The sequence below is a fragment of the Neoarius graeffei genome, chromosome 17, assembly GCF_027579695.1.
Source record: "Neoarius graeffei isolate fNeoGra1 chromosome 17, fNeoGra1.pri, whole genome shotgun sequence".
Classification (NCBI taxonomy): Eukaryota; Metazoa; Chordata; class Actinopteri; order Siluriformes; family Ariidae; genus Neoarius; species Neoarius graeffei.
Window position 1 is genome coordinate 23,367,821 of NC_083585.1, and position 18,118 is coordinate 23,385,938.

The following is an 18,118-nucleotide window of genomic DNA, read 5'->3' on the forward strand; positions in this document are numbered from 1 at the left end:
AAGCCTTTAGCAATGTCATTTTATTCAAGCACTCTGATCTGGTTGTTGTGAAATTGTATGAGGTCATGGTGTTGTTAGCACCACCAATAAGTTTCACAAGTTGGCATCTATGCTCTGAGATTGAGTCTGATGTTCACTTGTATTGAATCACATTTCCTCTGTGTTGCTTCGTGTGTGCTTGTATTGTACAGTATTGTACCATGCCATATGTAAGAGTGGGGAACTGGGGGGAAAGAGTGAGGTTGAAGTGGTGAGATGAAATCGATGCCTTTTCTAATTTGCATATTCATCCATATTTATAGCTTCTTCAATTCTTGAAAGTAAAGGTGCTCTTAGGCAAATTTAGTACCCAGGACATTATAACATTTTCAAAAGGCAAGGAAAAGGATACGTACATACATTTGCATGTTCGACAGACTAAAGAAATTGTAGATCACACAAGGCTCCAAGTGCAAAGAAGACCAATATGTTTCCTTTCCACCTTTCAATTTCTTTACAAAATGTATCCACAGCCAACCAAGGACAGGAAATATTCAGTTTGCGTTTCCCTCACTCTCCAGTCCAAATTCTCCAAAGACAAAAATCTGTGAAGTGTGATCCTATGAGACCCAACCAAAAATTAATAGGCATGAGGTGTTTACTCTCAAGTGGGCAAGAGTGAATGGCTCGAGTTAAGGATTACTGTACAAAAATAGATGGTCTATTTCTTGGATTTGTTATTTGTTTATATTGAGGGTATTGGAGTACCAGATTCTATTAGAAAATATTGCATTAGGCTACAAACTAAAAAGTTTATGGAGCCAAAAGTGTTGGAAAGAACGAGAAAACATGGTCAGAGTTTTGCAGGAGCAGGGAGAAAAAAATATATACATGCTCTGCATAATAGAGAGCTTTCTAACAAACTACTGTGGAGAGAGAAATCTGTTAAGACCTTTTTTGTTGAAGAATTGCTCTCCCAAAATGCCCAGATAAAGTGTCAGAAACTTGTCTTGATATTTGGCATCTGTGGACAATCAACCTCCTATGAGCTGAAAGGTTTTACGGAAGCCATAGAATGGTTTGTAATTAACTTCACAATTGAGTCTAGTCCATATTTACAGAAAGAAAGCACAACTTTATTTATCACACACTTGTGAAATTCCTCTCTGCATTTAACCCATCTGAAGCAGTGAACACACACATCCAGAGCAGTGAGCAGCCATGCTAACAGCACCTGGGGAGCAGTTGGGAGTTAGGTGCACCTCAGCCCAAGGCCATCCCATATTAACCTAACCTGCATGTCTTTGGATTGTGGGGGAAACCGGAGCACCCGGAGGAAACCCATGCAGACACAGGAAGAACATGCAAACTCCACACAGAAAGGCCCTCGCCAGCCACTGGGCTCGAACCCAGGACCTTCTTGCTGTGAGGCGACCGTGCTAACCACTTACACCACTGTGCCCACTAGTGACCTTATGAACTAGTTTATGTACCATTCAGCTTAAGAATATAAAATAAGATGGGTGTGTTGGATATTTTTGTTATTTCCATGAACAAAGCAATACTTTAAAAAATGGGTGGAGTTGGAATAAGTAAATAGGTGCACTCTTGCAATATCCAAACAAATCAGTTCCTCTTATTCCCTTTAAGAAATGAGTGTGTGCTGTTATTGGATTTATAGATTATACCTTGATATAATAGTGGTGAATTCTCATGGAATTCAGAGTTGAAAGCAGAACAACATACTTTTGACAGAATTAAAATATGTTTATCCATTCTTGAGATATTACAAATAAAAGACTGAAAAAAACAGATTAATTTTTAGAAAACTGCCATAATATTCTGTATGAGGATCACATGGTCCAAAATGGGCCTCCTTAACCAATGAGATCAAATGTTTTTTTCTTAATAACTTTTCTATTTTTCAAGATATTAACATGGAAATTGGCAGGCGCATCCTAGATGGTTGTATACAGAATACAAAGTTTGAAAAATGACTAAAAACAAATTATGCAAATTAATATTTAATTAGTATTAAATTAATAATAATAATAATAATAATAATAATAAGTTAAATTTATATAGCGCCTTTCAAGAAACCCAAGGACGCTTTACAATTATAGACAAAGAAAAAAATAAATAAATAAAAATAAAATAAATAAAAATAATAATTTAAAAAAAAAAGTCCACCGAGTAGGGGTCAGGATGTAATTCCCGTGGTGTAGCAGCCACAGTCCCACCAAAAGGCACACGAAAACGAGTCCCACATCTCCAGCACAGCCGCCGTGACACCGTCAACAACATCACTCGAACACCACGCCATGGATCCACAAAGCGAGCAGAGAAGCTCCGCCACGCAGAGTGCTGGTGTGTCCCAAACCACCTGCACAGCCGCTGCGACGCCACCGAGCAACATCGCTCGGAACATCACACCAAGCACTAAAGCACAGAGCGCTGGACAACCACAATGTAAAATGAGCAACAGGCTCACTGCAGTCCACAGCTGAGAGCACAGGCATCGCCCATGGCGAACCAAGGCCTGGAGGGAACTGACGCCCAAAACTGGGTCTGGAGCAACACCACAACCGGCGGACAAAACACTCAAACAAACATCAAACTACACAAACACACAGAAAAAAATAAATAAATAAATGAAAATAGAAAAAGAAGGAAAATAAAAATAAAATAAAAAAAGCTCTGGTGAGAAGCGGCAGCCAGAACGCGCACAACGTACTCTCAACCGGAAACGAAAAAAAAAAATTCTGCTATTAATTATGCTAATTAGGCAAAACCATTAAATCGATACACTCTCTTCTTCAAAGTTTCACCAAATGGCTTTATTTGTGCAATATAAATCTGATCTTAACTCTCATTTATAGATCGCAAAGATGGAGAAATCAATATTAATTTTAAAATATGCATACAGTAAATAAGCACTGGATGTCTGACATCTACTGTTCTCTATCAAAATAAACAAGTAATAAAATATTATTTATAATACCCTCTCTGTGCTCTGTAGGCCTTTGTATTTCTCAAAAGTAGGGCCTACTAGTGTTTATATGAAAGAATATAAATGATTACTTCAATTATAAATGTAAAATATAATTGAAATATAAATATAATTCAAATATAAATGATTACTTCAATTCACAGCTTTCAAGGCGAACCTTGAAAAAAGCTGTCTGATCTACATCCAATAAACACTGCACATTAACTGAATTGAAATTGACACTTGCGTTTCTGACTTCCGGTTTTTTAAAATATCATTCCAACCACTAAGATCTGAATATTTCTCATCAAAACAAATACAGTTATATTCTAAAATAGTTATTTATTTACATGAATCAGCTTGATTAAAAAAAAATAATAAGTAGGTAAAACTATGAAAACTCACTTCAAAGTCTCCCGTGAATCATAACATCAAAACTAGCTGATGGAAATTTTTTTGAATACTTCATCAGAAACAGCGAGAGAACGAGAACATTCCTATAAAAGTTATCTGATTAATATTCACGAGTAACCCAGTTGGAAACTGATTAGAAGAGAGAGAGCCTGACCACTTTCCCGAGACTCAACAATCACTGGCAGTTTCCTGACGTCCCGCGAGCAGAGTGAACTCTGTTGTACCAACTTCAACCTGCCGTTACTCCCAAAGCACTGAACAGATCTTAACCAGATTTTTTTTGAAAGCAGAGATTATAAGCTGTTTAATGATAGTATTCACCATAGAAAATATTCAAGAGTTAAACAATGACAGATTTGGAAACTCAGATGAGCGTCTGCATGCAGAATTTTCACAGCATGGCCAGCGAGTGTCTGATACGCTGACTAAAGGCATAAAAGGAAAAATGACAAAAGGTCAATAATAAATGTAGACAGAATGACAAAAGGTAAAGGCCAGTTCAGACCACAAGCATTTCCAAAGTGACATTAGTTGCATGACTCACAAAACAGATGCTTCTGGTTTAACCAAAAGTTTAAACCATCTGTCTTGTTGCATGTGTCTTTCTTTTTCAGCATAAACTTCAGAGAGAGATATAATTCATACCACTCATATGCTCCCAATTTCTGTGAACTTTTTAAAATCAGACTTGAACTAAAAAGTTTATCATTACTTGTTTCCATTGGTTATACCAAAGTATCATATAATGTAGTGTAATGCATTTATACTGTATGGGTGGCACGGTGGTGTAGTGGTTAGCACTGTCACCTCACAGCAAGAAGGTTCTGGGTTCAATCTCAGTGGCCAGCAGGGGCCTTTCTGTGTGGAGTTTGCATGTTCTCCCCGTGTCTGCGTGGGTTTCTTCCAGGTGCTCCAGTTTCCCCCAAAGACATGCAGGTTAGGCTAATTGGTGGCTCTAAATTGACAGTAGGTGTGAATGGTTGAGAGGAGAAAACCTCTATAATAATCCAGTAGAAGGCAACGGAAAACCACTACTGTAATGTTCCCTAAACACTTTAATGGCTGAAACAGTCAGAGCAGCCACGTTACTGTAGTGATATGCCAAAATGGATGGATGGAATGCATTATATATCTAAAAAAAATCATTTTCACTTTGCTTCCTGGTTTCCATTGCACTTCTTGTGTCCCAGTTGCATCCAGAGTGTGTTGGGAATCTTTGCAAATTCCTCTCACTGTCAGAGCTGTCCATCGTCTGTCAGTCGGGGCATGCTGTGCACAAAGAAATGAATTTTAAATTTCAAGGGCTGACACCTTTGTTTAAAAATGTCTTTCACCTGCCAGCTACCTGCCTGTGTAAAATGTTTTGTTTTGTTGATTACAGAAGCAATTTGCTTCTAAAGAATGGCAAAGCCATTTTCTCCCTTGTCAAGATGAAAGGATGTCCATCGGTGACCCAGTGGAGCTATGGTAGTGCCTGCTTAAATTCTAAATTGTCTGCCTTTTTCTGTATGACATATACATTGTCCCAACCCAATCTCAAAGCAGCATGGCCCACACACACACTGACAATACCATTTTTTCCCCCAATGAGGTCATTTGCCAATTCTTCCCCACTTGGGTGGCACGGTGGTGTAGTGGTTAGCACGGCCGCCTCACAGCAAGAAGGTTCTGGGTTCGAACCCAGCGGCTGGCAAGGGCCTTTCTGTGTGGAGTTTGCATGTTCTTCCTGTGTCTGCATGGGTTTCGTCCGGGTGCTCCGGTTTCCCCCACAATCCAAAGACATGCAGGTTAGGTTAATATGGGATGGCTTTGGGCTGGGGTGCCCTTGAGCGAGGCACCTAACTCCCATCTGTTCCCTGGGTGCTGTTAGCATGGCTGCCCACTGCTCTGGGCATGTTTGTGTGCTCATTTTTTCATGTGTGTTCACTGCTTCAGATGGGTTAAATGCAGAGAGGAAATTTCACAAGTGTGTGATGAATAAAGTTGTGCTTTCTTTCTTTCTTTGCGAGCTCTCACCTATTATAGGGCAAGTACCAGATGTGGAGAATTTGGGCTAGAACATGTCTCTGCTGAGACACATGAAGCCAGCATGTGTTTTTTGAACTGCTGCTACATCACAGGGCAGCTAAACATACTGGGGGGGGGGGGTTAATTGCATGCTTATGCATAGATGAGCAACTAGTGTTGAGTGACTGACTATAATAGTAATCCTATACTAGTTTGCTTTCTTGGACTCCTAGCCACAGTTGTTTGTCTTTGTCTTGGGAATCGAACTCGTGTTGTCCTGATGATAGGGTGAACACTTTTCTGTTGCACCATATAGACGCTCAACAACTTTTACTTTTGTTCATCCTCCAGACTGGACCTGCAGTGATACTATTAAATCATTAATATCAGGAAACTGCAAGGTGACTTGTTTCGTTTGTTAAAAGTCAATTCATCTTGATATAAAGTGGAGTCCAAAAGTCTGACACCATGAGTGAAAATGTTCCTATTCTGCTCTCTTCAAGTTATATGATCAGAAATATCTTGAGAGAGAAAAAAAAAAAGTTTCTCATTTTGCCTTAATGGCAGCATGCAGTCAAGCTGACATGGACTCCACAAATTTGTGTAAAACCTAATGATCCATGTTAGATCGAATCCATTAGCACTATTAATGGAAGGGATTAAACTCAAGGAAACTCTGACCTTTTGTATAAAGGAATTAACATGGTCAAAAATCACAAATTTAATGAGTGACCGAGAAATCGTGGAGGATCTTGAGTATTCAAGATGTTGAATATTTCCTGTTTGAGTTTTACAATTTTCAAATTTGTTTCCAGTTTTAAAGGGAAAAAATCCTATGTTTCCAGTGTGGTCTGTTTTCAGTGGTCAGAATCATTGGGTAGTGCATAAGACAATACAAGAATACTGGACACAGGGTGAAACGTGAAATGTATGGCAAAAGCACTTGCACAAAGCTACAATTGAGTGACAGTAGATTTCACTAGGATGATAAATGCCGCTCAGTAAAATTTAAGAAAAATACAACTATAGTAGGGTAACTACAACCCCAAATCAGAAAAACTTGGACCTACATGGATACTGCAAATAAAAAAAGAAAGCAGTGGTTTCTAAATGTACTTTGACTTGTATTTCATTACAGACAGGATGACCCCAAGATATTTCAAGTTTTGTTGGTCAACTTCATTTCATTTGCTAATATACAGTACATCCGTTCCTGCATTTCAGACCTGCAACACATTCCAAAAAAAGTTAGGATGGGGGCAATGTATGACGTTAGTAATGAGGTAAAACTATGAAATAATGATGTGATTTGAAACAGGTGATGTCAACAGGTAACTGTAATCATGATTTGATACAAAATCAGTCTCCAGAAAAGGCTTAGTCTTTGAGGAGCAAAGATGGGCCGAGGATCTCCAGTTTGTCAACAAACGTGTGAGAAAATAATTTAAAGGTTTAAAAGCAATGTTCCTCAAAGAAACATACGAGCAAATTTGGATATTTCACCCTCTGTGGTGCAAAATATCATGAAATGATTCAAGAAATCTGGAGGAATTTTGGTGCATAAAAGGCAAGGGTTCAAGCCTAAGCTGAACACCTGTGATCTCTGATCCCTCAGGCGGCACCTTATCAAGAACCGTCAATTGTGTATCACTGATATAACCACACAGGCTCAGGATTATTTTGGTAAACCTTTGTCAAGCATTACAATACAGAGTTATATCAACAAATACCACTTAAAACTTTACTGTGCAAAAAGGAAGTCTTATGGTAACTGTGATCAGAAGTGCTGTCGACTTCTTCTCTGGGCTTGGAGACATCTGGGATGGACCATCACACAGTGGAAATGTGTATCGTGGTCAGACAAACCAGTATTCCGGGTCTTTTTTGAAAGTAATGGACACCGTGTACTCTGGACCAAAGGTGAAAAGGACCATTGGGATTGTTACCAGCAGCAAGTCCAATAGCCAGGGTCTGTCATGGTATGGGGTTGTGTCAGTGACCTTTGGAAAGGTAACTTACACGTCTGTGATGGAGCATTAATGCAGAAAAGTACATTGAGATCTTGAAGCAACATATGCTGCCTTAAGGATGACAGCTTTTCCAGGGATTTCAACAACACAATGCAAAACCACAGTCTGCACACATTATAAAGGCATGGCTATAGAAGAAGAGGGTGCCTGTCCCCTCTGTCTCCAATAGAGAATGTGTTTTGAAACAAAAATTATGACAATGATGACTCTGTGCTGTTGTACACCTTAAGACCTGTTTACAGGAATAATGGGACAAAATAACACCCAAGATGTTTAATCACTTGGTGTCGTTCAGTCCCTAAACATCTTTTAAGTGTTGTGAAAAGTTGGCAGCAAAATTACAAAGTCATAAATGCTTTACTGTCCCAACTTTTTTTGAAAATGTGTTGCACGACTCAAAATTGAAAAGTGTATATTTTGGAAAAACAATAAAATTCATGAGGTGAAACATCATAATGTGCTGTTGTATTGTTTTGAGTGCAATACAGGTCAAATATTACTTAAAAATCATTGTTTTTTGTTTCAATTTTGACATACCATCCCAACTTTTTTCTGATTTGGGGTTGTACACAGTACACACTAATGACACAAAACAAGAACAACATAAAAATGAATCTGATGGGACACATAGCCTATGCAAAGTTTATCGGGGCTGTTGCAATTAAGTACAGATATTTGTTATTGTGTACTTTGTATGGTAAATATACAGTATATCATGTACAGAATATGGTCAACAGTAGCTATGCTGTAGGGCAGCACAGTGGTGTAGTGGTGAGCACTGTCACCTCATAGCAAGAAGGTTCTGGGTTCGAGCCCAGCAGCCGACAGGGGCCTTTCTGTGTGGAGTTTGCATGTTCTCCCCATGTCTGTGTGGGTTTCCTCCCACAGTCCTAAGACATGTGGATTAGGTCGATTGGCTACTCTAAATTGCCCATAGGTGTGTATGTGTAATCAATTTATATTGACTAAAGTAGAGGGGTGGGATTAAATAAGTTTTTACTTCAGCCCACTCCTGTTCGGACATGTAAACTCAAAACTGCTTAGTGCGTCCTTGTTTGTATTTTTGTCTTGTTTTCTTTTGTTTTTATTTTGATATATTATTATTACCTATATTATTTAAGGTTTATTTTCTAATTTCGTGGCTTTTTAAGTGTTCTTGTTGCAAATGCTGTTTTGCTTTTCTTGTTATATGCTTATTTATTAATTGCTAGTTTATTTCAAACATGTAAACAATCATCATCATATGTGTACCTGCCACCAGATGAGGGTTTGGGTCCCTCTGGTGTGCTATAATCACCCAAGAGAATTCAGGGAAGCTCGCTGACCGCTTTCTGGATCGCCGACACACAGCTATGAGGACGGTGACAGACAGCCATACTGTAAATGTTCAGTTTGAGAGATTAGCCAACACACAGAAGTATTTTGTAAGCAAATCTTCATAATGCCCCAGTGTGTCTCGGCTATTCACAGAGTTAGGCTCATATTTCCATTTTTAATCACTCTGTCCTCTGCCCACATCAGTGTAAAATTCCAAAACCACAAACCTCAATACACTGATCAATTAAAAAGTTTTTGCTTCAAAAGTATCATTAGCATAAACATCTGTCTACTGCTGATGTGCCACATGCCCTCAGTGGGAGACAGGAAGGTGGGAGGTGTCGTATGAGAGTGATCTGTGTGGCTGAAGATGAAATAGCATTGATACAAAAATTCTGATGGATTAAGTATTGTCATTATTTCATTGAATGGATGGAATGTGTATTGTGGTTGGTGTATAGGCTCCACTCGTACTTAATATTAAGCTTACTCAAGCATACAGTATTATGCAGTTATACTGCTCTTCACAAACTTCCTTACAGTCCAGTGAGAATAAAAGCAGACAGTGGGCCTAATTTACTGAGCTGGATTTACAAATAAATCTATCCACGGGAGTGTTTACACAATAAATTTAGTATTCATTTTAAAAAAAAATCCCATAATTTAGGAAAAATGTTCATATTCCACTTGTGTGCGTGACTAATTAATGTAAACCTTGACTTGATCAACTTCTGTCCATATAATTTACAGGGTCTTAGACGAGCATCAAGAACATTTTGTGAAACCCAAACTTTTATATTATTGACATCAATTCAAGAATATTAAAAATAAACTAAGGGAGCCAACACAAACTCATAAAGACAAATAAAACTGTTTGGCAGTTTGATGTTCTTCAGCACTCAGTTGTGTGTCTACATCATGCCCAGAAGAAAGGACATCAGTCATTACTTTGGAGAAGTAATTGTTGTTGCTTATCAGTCTGTGAAGGGTTATAAGGCCCTCCATCCATCCATTATCTGTAGCCACTTATCCTGTTCTACAGGGTCGCAGGCAAGCTGGAGCCTATCCCAGCTGACTATGGGCGAGAGGCGGGGTACACCCTGGACAAGTCACCAGATCATCGCAGGGCTGACACAAAGAGACAAACAACCATTCACACTCACATTCACACCTACGGTCAATTTAGAGCCACCAATTAGCCTAACCTGCATGTCTTTGGACTGTGGGGGAAACCGGAGCACCGGGAGGAAACCCATGCAGACACGGGGAGAACATGCAAACTCTACACAGAAAGGTCCCTGTTGGCCACTGGGCTCGAACCAAGGACCTTCTTGCTGTGAGGTGACAGTGCTCACCACTACACCACCGTGCCGCCCGGTTATAAGGCCATCTCCAAATAAATTAAAATTCACAATTCTCCAGTGAGAAGAACTGTTGACAAATTGAAAGTCTTCAAGACAGTTGACAATTTTCACAGGAATGGGCATCCCAGCAAATTCAGTCCAAGGTCAAAGCATTAAATGATCAGAGATATCAAGAAAATCCCAAGAGTTATATCATGTTACCTACAGGCCTCTGGAAGCACATTACATCTTTATGTTCATGACAGCACAATCAGAAAAAGATTGACAAAGCATGGCTTCCATGGAAGGATGGCTAGGAAAAAGACCCTTCTCTCCCAAAAAAATATGGACCATGACTTAGGTTTGCAAAATTGCATCTGAACAAACCACAAAAGTTCGAGAACGATATCCTTTGGACTCATGAGACCAAGGTGGAGAGGTTTGGTTATCATCAGACTTGTAGCACTTGAGTCCAGGACTCGGACTCGAGTCCGACTCGTGCCCTAATTTTAAGGACTCATGACTTGACTTGGACTTGAGCAATGATGACTCAGACTTGTGCATTAACTGCATTCAGTCTCGTAAGTTGGAGACGAGGACTCGGATTTTTTCTTTATTTTTTTGAAACATGCCATAATATAATTTGGCATAAGACATTTATATTTATATCTACATTAATTTTTATACTAATTTCATCCAAGAGAATGCACCTTCACCTGTTCATACACCATGTTCAGGAACAAACTAATGTTAATGGTGCTAAAATGTCTGGAGAGAAGCCCCTAGGATTGTCCACTTTGGTTATACAGACTTCTCGTGCAGTGGGAAAAAATGCACGACTATGTATTCCGTATGTAGAAGAACTATAGAGGAGACAACGGGGACAACATCAAACTTCAATCGTCATTTGGCAAGACCACACCCACAGAAGTAAGAGACATGCTATGTTCATTGCTCTGTTGATAGCGGGGCTTGCTGACCAATGAACTAGCTTTTATCTGTAGCCTATTAACTAAAATGGGGCAGTTGAACAGTAATGTTAGTCCAACACAGTAGCAGAGATGGTTTCACATAAAGGCAGCAATAGCCACTGTAAAATGGTGCAGTTGGAGTCTTGTTCTCAACTCAACTTGGATCAATCGTAGACTCAACTCAGATTCCACTTGAATTTTCTTTAATGACTTGGACTTGAACATTGGGGACTCGAGACTGGACTCAGACTCGAGGTTTAGTGACTCGGCAGCAACACTGGTTATCATGTACAGTGCATTGCCACAGCGTATCACCACAAACACCTCATACTAACTGTCCAGCATTGTGGTGGAGGGGTGATGATTTGGTTTTATTTTGCAGCCCCAGGACTTGGGAAATGTGCAGTCATTGAAACAATGATGAACTCCACTTTATACCATGATATTCCTGAGATAAAAATGGGTGGCACGGTGGTTAGCACTGAGGTTCTGGGTTTGAACCTCATGGCCGATGGGGGCCTTTCTGTGTGGAGTTTGCATGTTCTCCCTGTGTCTGTGTGAGTTTCCTCCAGGTCCTCTGGTTTTCCCCACAGTTCAAAGACATGCAGATCAGGTAAAATACCCAGCCACTTTGGTTGTACAAGACAGTACATACTTTGTGCCAGACTCAAGCCTAGATAGACTGGGGAGGGTTGCGTCAAGGAAGGGCATACGGTGTAAAAACCTATGCCAAATCAAATTTGCTGAACAGATCTGCTGTGGTGATCCCGAACAAATGGGAGCAGCTGAAAGATGAAGAATTCTTGAGATAAAAATGTGATGCCATCTGTCCTGCAACTTAAGCTGGGCTGAAATTGGGTCGTGCAACAGGACAATGATCCCAAGCACATCAGGAAATTGACATCTGAATGGATAAAGAGAAAAGGAAATCATGGTGTTGGAACAGGCAAGTCAAAGTCCAGACATCAACCCCATTGAGATGCAGTGACTGGATCTTAAGAGAGCCGTGCATGAACAAATGCCATCAATGAACTGAAGTTGTACTGAAAAGAAGAGTGGGCCATAATTTCCATCCGTCCATTCATTATCCGTAACCGCTTATCCTGGGCAGGGTCGGGGGCAAGCTGGAGCCTATCCCAGCTGACTTTGGGCGAGAGGCAGGGCACACCCTGGACAAGTCACCAGATCATCACAGGGCTGACACATAGAGACAAACAACCATTCATACTCACATTCACACTTACGGTCAATTTAGAGCCACCAATTAGCCTAACCTGCATGTCTTTGGACTGTGGGGGAAACCCACGCAGACACAATGAGAACATGCAAATTCCACACAGAAAGGCCCCTGTTGGCCACTGGGCTCGAACCCAGGACCTTCTTGCTGTGAGGCGACAATGCTAACCACTACACCACCGTGCCACCCAGGACAGAATTTCTCCATGACAAAATTGATTTCTCCAAATTCCTATGGAAAACATTTACTTCTGGTTATTGTTGCTAAAGGTACTTCTACATGCTCCTGAATTATAGGGTGTACTTATTTTTACCTCCACCAAGGAGGTTATGTTTTCAGTAGCGTTGGTTTGTTTGTTTGTTTGTTTGTTTGTTGGTTTGTCTGTTAGCAACATTACGGAAAAAGTTATGAACGGATTGCTCTGAAATATTTTCCAGAGGTGTGACTTGGCACAAGTAACAATCCATTAAATTTTGGCAGTGATCCGGATCACCTTCTGAATCCCAGATTTTTTTAAAGGATTCTTGGCGGAGGTCTGCGCTCTCCGAGTGCTTTTCTAGTTTCCACCTGGTTTGGGATGTTGGTTTATGTTTTTTGTGGAAAAGAAATAATGACATGGTGAAATCTGTTATGTATTTTATTGCCACCTGAAGTTATTTGTTTGTTCATACAATTTAGTGAGGACTTGTTATTCAAGCCCTGATCAGTAAAAGCATTGACTTGAAGGAGGAGGTAATTTATTTTTCCCATGACTGTAGTCATCCTATTATAACGAAATAAATGCAAATATATGAACAGAAGATGCGCCGGTCTACCTGGGCATAGCTTCAAGGCATAAACAAATTCCTCAGCTGAGGGAAGATGTTGCACAGGTCACACTAAGAAGGGAAGAATGATTTTTTTCGGAGGATGAAAGCTGGCATATAAATTGGTTCTGTTTGCCATGCCGTCTTCTTTTAATTCTTCGCAATACCTCCAGCACTTTGGCCAAGACACTTAAAACAATTTTAAATAGCTCTTTTCCTGTGTGTTGTGCTTTGGTATGCATGAATACCCGAGTACCTTTTTTCCCCTCCTCTGTTTTCATGTCACACCATTTTTTCTTATCACCTCGTTTAGTTCACACCTAATTCACATTTTTCTGTAATTTGTTTCTCGATTTTGACCTTTTCAGGTGCTGTTACACTTCTAAATACTATTTACTGGCATTGAATTGAGTCAAAATAACTTCCACTTCTGCGTTTCTGCCTTTTCTCTCATCACATCATGATGTGCTTGAAATTTTATGGAGTTTTGTGAGCAACACTAACCGCAAATAAGCCATGTTGAGAAAATGTTTATGCTTTATGAGTCATCAACATAGACACAGTATAAAGAAAAGCAGAATTTCTGAAATATTTGTAAATGCGACAATTTTTATTGTGGGTTGGCTTCCACAAACATTTACACACAACCTTACTAAGAGATTGAAAAAAGCACAGTGTTTGAAAATGAATTTTTCTATTGTAGGGAACTGTAAAGGTTCCTTGCCAGATCTACCAGCTCCTCACACATTTTGTGTTCTCTAATCAAATTAAAACTGATGGTAAAATCTATTACACTCATATATCTTCTTGACATTCTGCAGGATAATAGCAAATGTGGTAAATGAATAATGGAAGACTAAATCTATCTGGACAGCATGGTGGTGTCGTGGTTAGCACAGTCACCTCACAGCAAGAGGATTCTAGGTTTGAGCCCAGTGGCTGACGGGGGCCTTTCTGTGTGGAGTTTGCATGTTCTCCCCGTGTCTGCATGGGTTTCCTCCAGGTGCTCTGGTTTCCCTCACAGTCCAAAAACATAAAGGTTAGATTAAATGGTGGCTCTAAATTGACTGTAGGTGTGAATGTGAGTGTAAATGGTTGGTTGTCTCTATGAGTCAGCCCTGCGATGATCTGGTGACTTTTTCAGGGTGTACCCCGCCTCTTGCCCATAGTCAGCTGGGATAGGCTCCAGCTTGCCCATGACCCTGCACAGGATAAGCGGTGACGGATAATAGGTGGATGGATGGATGGATGGATGGATGGATAAACCTAACTGTTGGTTCCATGGCATTCTTACAGGCACATTGATTTAGAATTGCTGTTTCTATATTTTTTTTTTAAACCAGATCTACTTTCGAGGTAACTCAACTGCCCACCTGCCAGCTGATGATAAAAACATAGAATTACTATGGATGTAATGTACCTACTTTTAAGGCACATTGAAATTAAAGTGTTCTGATAAAGTCTTAAAAAGAGAACTCAGATTATTTTTGAATATTCTTTACTGTCAAAAGATAATAGATATTTGTTCTATACACATTCACTGGATATGAGCAATCGCGTGTTCTGACTGGTGACTCTACAGTGGTGCTTGAAAGTTTGTGAACCCTTTAGAATTTTCTATATTTCTGCATAAATATGACCTAAAACATCATCAGAGTTTCACACAAGTCCTAAAAGTAGATAAAGAGAACCCAGTTAAACAAATGAGACAAAAATATTATACTTGGTCATTTATTTATTGAGGAAAATGATCCAATATTACATATGTCAGTGGCAAAAGTAATGTGAGCCTTTGCTTTCAGTATCTGGTGTGACCCCCTTGTGCAGCAATAACTGCAACTAAATGTTTCCGGTAACTGTTGATCAGTCCTGCACACCGGCTTGGAAGAATTTTAGCCCATTCCTCTGTACAGAACAGCTTCAGCTCTGGAATGTTGGTGGGTTTCCTCACATGAACTGCTCGCTTCAGGTCCTTCTACAACATTTCGATTGGATTAAGGTCAGGACTTTGACTTGGCCTTTCCAAAACATTCACTTTATTCTTCTTTAACCTTTCTTTGGTAGAATGACTTGTGTGCTTAGGGTCGTTGTCTTGCTGCATGACCCACCTTCTCTTGAGATTCAGTTCATGGACAGATGTCCTGACATTTTCCTTTAGAATTCACTGGTATAATTCAGAATTCATTGTTCCATCAATGATGGCAAGCCGTCCTGGCCCAGATGAAGCAAAACAGGCCAAAACCATGATACTCCCACCACCATGTTTCACAGATGGGATAAGGTTCTTATGCTGGAATGCAGTGTTTTCCTTTCTCCAAACATAATGCTTCTCATTTAAACCAAAAAGTTCTATTTTGGTCTCATCCGTCCACAAAACATTTTCCAATAGCCTTCTGGCTTGTCCACGTGATCTTTAGCAAACTGCAGATGAGCAGCAATGTTCTTTTTGGAAAGCAGTGGCTTTCTCCTTGCAACCCTGCCATGCACACCATTGTTGTTCAGTGTTCTCCTGATGGTGGACTCATGAACATTAACATTAGCCAATGTGAGAGAGGCCTTCAGTTGCTTAGAAGTTACCGTGGGGTCCTTTGTGACCTCACCAACTATTACACACCTTGTTCTTGGAGTGATCTTTGTTGGTCGACCACTCCTGGGGAGGGTAACAATGGTCTTGAATTTCCTCCATCTGTACACAATCTGTCTGACTGTGGATTGGTGGAGTCCAAACTCTTTAGAGATGTGTAGCGGTTCAGTGTTCGTGGGTGGAGCACAGAGGACGGCAGGACAGAGATCAGGTTTGACAGCTAGCTTTATTATCACACTTTTCAGCCTAATAATTATGTGCACTTTTCAGACACACACACATCCAGCGTCTGGTTCAAGCAAGAGCTCCTCTGCTCTCGCTCTCCCTCCTTAAGTAGGGCGCGGTCACTGGAAAGACACAAACACAGGTTAATTGCTCTCAGGTGTAGTGAATCTGCCACTCACCTTCCCTGACTCCGCCCTCCTGTCACAGACCGGCGCTTGACCACGCCCCCGCTGCCACATACCCCCACCGCCCGACTCAGGCCGGGCGGCCATCCGGCCTGCAGCCGACTCCCCCCCCCCCCCCCCCCTTGGCGGGAGAGGAAGTCCGCCACGACCATCTGCGCCCCTGGCCTGTGGACCACCTTGAAATTAAAGGGTTGGAGTGCCAGATACCAACGGGTGATCCGCGCGTTGGCATCTTTCATGCGGTGGAGCCACTGGAGGGGCGCGTGGTCCGAACAGAGGGTGAAAGGGCACCCCAGCAGGTAGTACTGGAGGGCGAGGACCGCCCACTTGATGGCCAGACACTCTTTCTCTATGGTGCTGTAGCGCCCCTCACGCACCGACAGCTTCCTGCTTATATACAGGATGGGGCGGTTGAACCGTTCAACTAAACCGTCCGTTTGTGGGTGATACACGCTGGTGCGGATCGGCTTAATCCCCAATAACCCATACAGTTTGCGCAGTGTCCGTGACATAAACGTAGTGCCTTGATCAGTCAGAATCTCTTTCAGGATTCCAACTCGGGAGATGACGCGGAAGAGCGCCTCTGCAATACTGCGTGCTGAGATATTGCGCAGAGGCACTGCTTCCGGGTATCGCGTTGCATAGTCCACCAGAACTAATATAAAGCGGTACCCTCGTGCTGACCGATCTAATGGCCCGACGAGATCCATCCCAATTCCTTCAAACAGGGTCTCGATTAATGGAAGAGGGCGCAAAGGCGCTTTTGGAATGGCTGCTGGATTTACTAACTGGCATTCGCGGCATGCCGTGCACCACCTACGGACATCGCCACGAATCCCCGGCCAATAGAATCGGGCCATTATTTGGGCTAGTGTTTTATCCTGCCCTAAGTGTCCAGCCATGGGATTAAAGTGAGCCGCCTGGAATACCAATTCCCGGTGGCTCTTCAGAATTAAAAGCTGCGTGACACGCTCTTTAGTTTGAGTGTCCTAAGTCACTCGGTATAACCTATCCTTCATAATTGCGAAGTAGGGGAAGGACGGGGTGGCTTTCGGCTGGAGCGTTTGACCATCGATTACTCTCACTTGGTCAAAAGCATGTCGCAGAGTCTCATCTCGCGATTGTTCTAATGGGAAATCCACGAGGGATTCCCCAATAGATAGAGGAGGAACCGGCGGCTCCTCACTCTGACGCGGAGATGACGTAGACGGCTCTGCGACAGCTGCTCCTGCCAAAGCGGCACCGGGACCTCCCCCTGTTAAATGGCAGGACCCACTCTTTATTAGGCGTGTCATTAAACCCCGAAATCCCGGCCAATCAGTCCCCAAAATTAGAGAGTGGGTAAGGCGGGGATTGACCACCGCCTTCACTATAAATTTTTCCCCTCTGAAAATAATGTGGACTGACACCAAAGGGTAGCTGTGAACATCCCCGTGCACACACAACACCTTCACTCCCTTGTGCTTTGGCGAATTGAGGTCTGATTACAACCCGAATCCACCAACGCCTGATATGTAGCCCCTTGGATACTCACCGGTATGCGATACGCTCCGGCCCGATCGAGGGCGGCCTCTGGCGCGTTGGGGATCCGAACCACCGCGCCCACTTCCATTGCCGTGCACTGCTGTTGAAGGTGGCCCGGCTCCCCGCAGCACCAGCAAACCGGCCCGGGCTTTCCCTCTGCACCGGTGATCTGGGGCTCACTCACCTGAGGTGGGGGAGAGACAGACATAGAAGGGAGAAACGGGAGGGCACCGCGGGTGCGGCGGGCCGGCTGGGGTGGTGCCGGCCACCGCCTCTGCGGAGGGGGAATGGGGTGAGGACGGGACACAGGAGGAGAGGGAGAGAGAGAGAGAAGAGGAGAGAAGAGATGCCGCCATCTGCTGTCCTGCCGCCGGTACAGCCGCCAAATGGTCCTCCGCCAGCTCGACTGCTTGATCCAGCGACGCCGGGCGGTGGCACCGGACCCACTCCGCGGTTCCTGCTGGCAAGGGCGCGACGAACTGTTCCAGCGCCACCTCCCGTGAGCAG

General features: G+C 42.2%; 1 protein-coding gene across 1 annotated transcript in view; it reads left to right on the forward strand.

The window, feature by feature from the left end:
• grik4 (glutamate receptor, ionotropic, kainate 4) overlaps nt 1-18,118 on the forward strand; it is a 645,415-nt gene that overhangs the window by 67,172 nt on the left and 560,125 nt on the right. The gene's annotated exons all lie outside the window — the stretch shown is intronic.